Source organism: Sminthopsis crassicaudata, chromosome 1 (assembly GCF_048593235.1).
Source record: "Sminthopsis crassicaudata isolate SCR6 chromosome 1, ASM4859323v1, whole genome shotgun sequence".
Lineage (NCBI taxonomy): Eukaryota > Metazoa > Chordata > Mammalia > Dasyuromorphia > Dasyuridae > Sminthopsis > Sminthopsis crassicaudata.
In genome coordinates this window covers 357,266,103-357,274,430 of record NC_133617.1, presented here as the reverse complement: position 1 = coordinate 357,274,430, position 8,328 = coordinate 357,266,103, and positions in this window count along the sequence as shown.

Genomic DNA, 8,328 nt, shown 5'->3' with positions numbered 1-8,328 from the left:
TCACTTCATATTGCCCTGTTAAATGCAAGGTATTTCTGAACTTTATTCTAAGCTTTGGAAGATAATTGACTTGTTTGTATCCTAGTAAAAGCACTATGGACTTGCCTGTATTTGGATAACCAATGGATTACTGTAGGCTGCAACATTTGTGAGAGGTTATTCAGAGCAAAAAAATAATAGTATTGTCTTTAGTCTGAACTCCCTATTCTATTTATTATATAACAGCATTCATACCAGGCTAACAGAATCTAAGATTCAACTTTTCTTTAGATGTCAGAGGTATATAGATTTCTTCATTCTGTTTTCATTTTTATGTAATATGATCTCAAGTTAATGATGGTAGAGTGCAGCCAGATAGCTGCTCAAGCTCTTCCAGTTTTTCTCAAAAACCACATCAAACCAAAGCCTTGAACAGAGTTTAAAGGAATGAAGCTTCCAAGAAAAGATACAACTTGAATTGGACTTTACAAAATGAGTAGCATCAGGAAATGTGAAGACAAAGAGAGAAAACATTTTACATGTGGATAATACTGATAATGCAGCTGCTGCTGCTGCTGCTGCTGCTGCTGCTGATGATGATGATGATGATGACAGAATAGAGTTTGAACCTCTGCTCTCATTGATTTAAGTAACTACTTCCCAAAGAAATTTTCACTGTCACCATAGGCCTACATCTTCTCTGAACCTTAATCTTCCAGAATTTCTAGGAGCACTGAGATTTTAAATGACTTGTCCAATCAGTAGTTTTCAGGGGCAGAATTTGAATTTAGGTCTTCCTAACTATATGAACAGATCTCTATCTATTCCATAAAGTATCCTTTTACTGGGATGAACAAAATGACAATAGAGGGAATGTTCAAGAAATGTCAAGATGGTAGTAAAAAAAATAAATAACACAACTGAGATGGAAATGGGTTTTGCAGGTTTTCAATTTGAATGGCCAGACACAAGAATTATAACTTAATATGGCAAATGCAAGGAAACCATTGTATGTGTTTCGATATCATATAATTGTCATATAATGACAATCTGCTATTTTTAAATATAGTTAATACAAATAATATCCATTTGCTATTATTGATATAATATCACATTATCTCTTCTAATGGGTAACTAACTCCTTAAAGACAAGGACCACATCTTCTCATTTTATAACCCTATCAGCAAACAAATAATCCAGATCCTAGTCAAATCATAACAACTCAAGAAATAATAATCAAATAAATATTTCTAAAGAGTTGTTTCTTTCCTTTTGTTTCTTTTTTGTTTGTTTGTTTTGCTTTGTTTTGAAGGGAAATAATTTAACATTTCTTTCATGATTGATTAATCTCCCCCTATTCTCCTTCAAGCCATCATCACTTTGTCAAATTGTATATAGGTAGCTGAGGTGGTTGAGGAAACTGAAGGGGAAAGTTTTATATATGTTACTTTTTCAAGAAGATTTTTGCTTTCACTTTAAGGGAGAATTCCAAGAAATACCATACTTTAATCCTGAGGGGAAATTTTAGGCACTAATCCAAACCAGTGTGGAATACATTTTGGAACATTTTTTATACATTCTTCAAATCAAAATAAAATAATGATGATGATGATGATGATGATGATGATGATGATGATGATGATGATGATGATAACATTTATATATTGCTTACTATCTGCCAGGCACAGGGCTAAAAGCTTCATATTTATTTTTTTTTCATTTGATCCTCACAACAACCTTGACAGGTATTACTCCAGCTTCACAGATGAAGAAACTGAGCCAAACAAGTTAAGTAAGTTGCCTAGTATTCCCAAAGTAATGAGTCTCTAAGGCTGAATTTGAGTTCAGATGTTCTATCCACTGATACCAATTTATGCATAACTCCCTACTAATATTTTATGTGAGAAAATTCCTGTAATTTTCAGTACAGTTCACTACTCCCTAGCTTCCAGATTTTCCACCTCCCCATGCAACTCAATCTAGCTAAATATTTATTAACCATTTACTAGTAGGAAAACAATCTGCTAAACAGTGAGATTACAAAGAAGAAAAATAAAATAGTTTTTGTCTTCAAGGAGTTTACACTTTGAGAGTTAGAAGATACTTGTTCACAAATAACTATAATATGAGTTAGAAAATGATTAAGAACAAAGAAAAGCTTGAAACAATTGGCATGCAAAATTCTTAATAGGAGGAATAACTTCTAACATGATTCACTTGAACTAGGCCTTGAAGGAACAGGATTTCAAGATACAAAAATTGGGAATGAGGTTATTATTAAAATCACAGAAGATATGTGAAAGAGTATAAAGACAGGAGAAAGCAGCATAAAATTGGATTAAAGGGATCATTGTACTTTATCAGTTGCATAGAGTACAGAAGGTCATTCTGAAACCAGTTCTAATTAAAGAGCAAATTTTTAAAGTTTTATTGTGATCATCTCCAGAAGTCATCAGTCCTTACACATCAGGCCCTGATTTATTGTTTTGATTTTCTAGACTGAACTTAAAAGTATGTATCCTGTGTGTGTAGTTGATATATAGATGATAGACAGAAATATATATATATATATATATATATATATATTCATAGAGATATTTGAGTCTAGTTACTAAGCATTTACTAGCATATTCTTATATTGTTCTGTAAATATAGTTTTAGTTTAACAAGAGCAAAATAGAAGGTTAGGAGATTAATGTATTACCATATTAAAGGCCTGGTGACTAGAGGCTAATAATAATAATAATAACAACTGGCATCATATAGTGTTTAAGGTTTGCAAGTACTTTATAGGCATTATCTATTTGAGTCTAATACCCTTGGATATAAGGCTGGACAGATAGGTTTCAGGCAAGTTAAATCATGTTATCAATTATTTATATATTTTTCAAGAAATAGGAGTTAGGCCTACATGGGTCACATATCAGTCAACCACAGCTACTGTCCCCAGTTTAGATCCTCATTATTCTCTCCTGGACTACAGTAAATCTTTTAATTGATCTTCCTGATACAAATTTATTCCTTCTTCAATCCATCTTTGTTTTTTACTTGATTCCCAGTGTTAATAGAATGTATGGTATGTGCTAGGAACTCATTAAATGTTTCTTTATTAGTTGTTTTTCAGTATATACATTACACAGTATCCACACACATTTTTGACATTGACAATAAAATGATTAAAAACAAAATTTCACTTCAATTAAGAGATAATTAAAAGATATTTATTCTGTCCTTCTTCCAGGTAGGATTAACAAACATTCAACCTCATAAATTATATTAGTCATAAAGGACCACAACCTTGCCCTCTCTTGTGGGAAAGGCATTGTTTGGATTGGTTGAGTTTTCCCTCAATTTCCTAAAATGTTGGTCCAAATACCTTTTTTTTAATATACATTCAACATTGTATCTTGTTTAAAGGCCACAACTTTCAATCTAATTGCTTCGCTTTATGGCTTTAAATCAAGAAGATCTTAAAGATGAGAAAAGTTATATTAAATGTAATTGCCCTCCCTGCAGTGCACTTGATAAGGTATATGCCCAGAGACATAATGACTAGAATAGGAACTAGTAAAGGACCATACAGAAATACAGTTACAATGTTACATAAAGCTAGGAGCTAAACTTCATTATTCTGATACCCCAATTTGGAATAATCTATTACCTAACCCACCCCCCAAAAAATTGGATTGTAACTTTTCTATCAGGGACAGAAAGTTTTTAAATGCAAACTCTTTCCACTTCCCCCTGCCTTCTTTTCTGTCCCCTCCAGGAAAAAAAGATGTTCTACTTTTATACTAAAATAATTCCCCTGCAATAATATGGAAGATTTTTTAGAGGCTGTTTATGCTTGGGGTTTTATTGCACCAGCAAAATAGTTTCTCTTTTATGGCTTATCACAGCAGAACAAGGCAAATCCTGCTTAGCAAAATGTCTCCACATGCCAAATGGCAGGATCTAAAGAACTTTCAGTAAACCAAGAAATCTGATCACTGCTAAGGGCATTTTAATACTTTAAAGTTAAAGAATAATTAAACCCTTTCTTCCTTACTACCAGTTCTCTCTTAAAGAATTGGCTTATTGAAAATATGTGATGCTCTTATATCTGAGACATCATATTGGTCATACAGTAGTCACTTAAATACAAAACAATTCACAGGAAAAAAATCAAGATTCAGTAACTATTTAATATATAAAACTGTGCTATATAAATCTAACCTGTATGAAACATTCTACTTGGCCTTGTTGAGTTTATAGTCCATTTGCAGAACAAGAAAAAAGCACATAAAATATAATTGAGGATATAAAGCATTGAAAACTATGAATATTACTGACAATTAACATTATAGGAATTTAGACAAGAGAAAAATCCATGTGAACTTGGATTTTCTTAATTTGACATGATCATCATGAAGAGAGGAAGTATGATATAATAAAAAGTCTGACTAAGAGCCAAAAAGAGTAGAGTTGAATCCAGCACGGGGCACATACTGGCTTCATGACCCTGAATAAGTCACTTGATCACAAAGAGAGGGTCATAGGCAACTCTTTTAGAGCACTATATATTGCTGAGAAAGTTATAGCTATAAAGGAAATTTTCTCACTGGGAGTTGTTTATGTCAATGAATTTATAGGTCCAGTCCCCTCCCCTCCCATCCTATTGTTGCCATTCCTTCTGATTTAAAGATATCTGCAACAAACCTATCAGTTTGAGGAATGTCATGTCAAAAACATATTTCCCCCCAAAAAATGTAAATATCCTGTTAAAAATACTTTAATCTAACTTCATTTGGCAAAGAGAAATAAATAGTCAAGGAATCTATAAAAGTTGCCAATGGTCATACAATCAGTAGGGCCTAGAACTAGACTGGGGTCTTTTGATATTCTGCACAAGTACTCTACTGCAGCATTCTTTATTTGTGCTTCCTTTGTCATATTTAGAAATTAAATGTCAATGAGGAATAAGATATCTCATGTTTTTGTGGAATATAGGAAAAACATACTATTCAGATTATTTGTACTATGCCCTCCCACAGTCTCATCCTTACATCTTTTTTTTTTTTTTTTAAATAAACGCTCACTTGACTCTTTCTTTCCTTAAATATTTCTCTCTTTTTTTTCTTTCCATAGACAAACATCTAGGGGAGAATTACCTACAGATAGTTACATGCACGCATGTACATAGCCAGATACACACACATACATACATACACACACACACACACACACACACACACACACACATATATATATATATATATATATATATATATATATATATATACAAGAAAAATAACTTCAATATTCATATGGTTTGACCTAATTCCATGACCAAAAATGCATACATGGTTAAAAATCCTATTTATTATGTGACCTTCAGCAAATCAGTCTCCTTAGATTTTATTTTCTTCTTCTCTACAGATGATTAAATTGTTTGCAATATATTCTCTAGGGTATCAACAGTGTTCATTTCACTTTGATGTAGTTAACATAAAAAAAAGTGTCAACAGGATGACAGGAAAAATTAATGCTGAATGTTGGAGGGGATGTGGGAAAACTGGAACACTGAGATATTGTTGGTAGAATTGTGAACACATCCAGCCATTCTGGAAGGCAATCTGGAACTATGATCAAAAAGTTATCAAACTGTGCATACCCTTTGATCCAGCAGTGTTTCTACTGGGCTTATATCCCAAAGAGATTAAAAAAAAAGAAAGGGACCTGTATGTGCAAGAATTTTTGTGGCAGCCCTCTTTGTAGTGGCTGGAAACTGGAAATTAAGTGAATGCCTATCAGTTGGAGAATGGCTGAATAAATTGTGGTATATGAATGTTATGAATTATTATTGTTTTATAAGAAAGGACCAGAAGGATGATTTCAGAAAGGCCTGGAGAGACTTACATGAACTGCTGCTGAGTGAAATGAGCAGGACCAGGAGATTATTGTATATTCCAATAACAATACTATATCATGATCAATTCTGATGGACGTGGCCCTCTTCAACAATGAGATGAACCAAATCAGTTCCAATAGAGCACTAATGAACTGAACCAGCTACACCCAGGGAAAGAACTCTGGAAGATGAGTATGAAACACTACATAGAATTTCCAATGCCTCTGTTTTTGTCCACCTGCATTTTTGATTTCCTTCTCACGTTAATTTTACATTATTTCAAAGTCTGATTCTTCTTGTACAGCAAAATAACTGTATGGACATGTATACACATATTGTATTTAACATATACTTTAACATATTTAACATGTATTGGTCTACCTGCCATCTAGGGGAGGGAGTGGGGGAAAACAGGGGAAAAGTTGGAACAGAAGGTTTTGCAAGGGTCAGTGCTGAAAAATTACCCATGCATATATCTTGTAAATAAAAAGCTATTTTTAAAAGTGCCAATATATTACAAAAAAAGCAATAGCAAAATTTTATGATAGCAAAAACATTCCCAATAAAAGTTGTTACTAATCTCATATAATATATGTATATATTATATAATACTAATATGCATAATGCTAATAACAAGAATATAATATACATTATATTATATATGATACAAATATATATTTGAGCATAATGGAAGATGATAATGAAGAAATTATTGATAAAATTCAAAAATACTTAAAAGCATGTGAAGAAAGTAATTGAAGAAGGAACAAAAGAACAATTTTCAAAATAACCCCATTGATAAATATTATCAAAATGTGAAAGGACTGTATATATATAATGAAATCAATGACTGGGAATCAGTAATGAATTGTATATCTTTATTCATGGCAGTTTGTTATTCATTTGCAGATATAACTGTATTGGATGTTTTGCTTTATTTGTATTCTTTCTTATAAGATGATGATCACATAGAGAGAGCAGGAATCCAACCATATATGTTGAAATGATTTTTTAAAAAATAAAAATAAAATACAGCTTGTATTTTTAAAGGAAAAAAAATCATACCTTCTATATTTGTTTCTGCTATACTCTTCTCCTTTCTTTGCAGATTATTTCCTAAGTCCTACAATAGAATGATATTGATCTCAGGAGGCAAATTAATGAATAAATAAGAGATACCCCAACTCCACAGAATGAACTGATATATAGAAATATGCATATTTTAGTTTTACCTACATTTATGAATTTGGGTAAAATGATGGCCTTCTGTTCTGTGAAGTGAGGCAGGAGGGAAGATTACACTATGTTGCTTACAAGATATTTTTTTTAACTGTGTTTAAAACTTAAAATGTAATGAAAATAATAAATAAATTTAATAAAAAATAAATTAATCTCTATAGTTTCCCACTAATTATCAAATTTTTGAATGGCTTTTTTTTCCCTCAATCTTTACTCTTCTTGACTTCTCTGTGCTTTTTTGTCACTATTAACCAACTCTTCCACCTGGCTACTCTCTTCTTCCTTATTTACTGCTTCCTCAGGTCTGTTCTCACCTTTCTGAATAATTTTTCTAAGTTCCTTTTTCAAAGCATCAAGTATTTCTTGCTTTTATCTAGTCTGCTTTCCAGAGCCTTAGCTAGGACCTTTTTTTCTTCTCTCTAAAATTTCCCTTGTTCATTTTTTTTTTCCATCACATTTTTCCCATATAGGTGAAAGAAACATAAACTGGGTGAAGGTAATCAAGACTTACTTGATTCTACAAATTTTTAGTTTTAGTCTATAGGATTAATTTACTCCTTGGATATTGTACTCTCTACTCTCAGCTATAGCTATAGCATTTGAAACCATGTTTAAAATATTAGTAGTATTTAGAGAAAAAAATACAGTTATTATAACATTCCCCTCCATAAAGGTTACTTACTGGGAAGAGGCACACTTAGACCTATAGACACATTTTATTTGGCAAATCTTAATTATTCTCCTTTTTCACAAGATACTGGCGGTATTTAAAGAATATTATTTTAGAATAAAGGTTTCACTTTGCCTAAGCATTAGGACTTAAAAAAAAAAAAAACATTTAACTTTGACATTTCATTTATAGGCATTTTAATTATCTGGATGGTTTCCTTTAAATGCTAGATGTAGGCAGAGAAAATTTGTACTTATATAGAAGAAAGCGCTTCCAGGACTTCCTAATTTTCATGTGTTATGAATTTTAATGCCTTATGTGGGTCAGGTTTTCATAGCCATGAAGAGGGAATACATTGACCTTAAACGAGTGTACAGTTGTAACGGTATTTTTAGTCTCTGTTGGTTATGAGCAGGCAGGAAATACATTTTGTTTATGTTTTCTTCTTTTTCAAAAGTTCTTACTGCAGAAGTCAGAGAGCCCCAGGCATCTAAGAAAGACCTCGTCCTTTTCTCTCCTTCTTATTTTTTATGAAGATGAGAAGGCAGC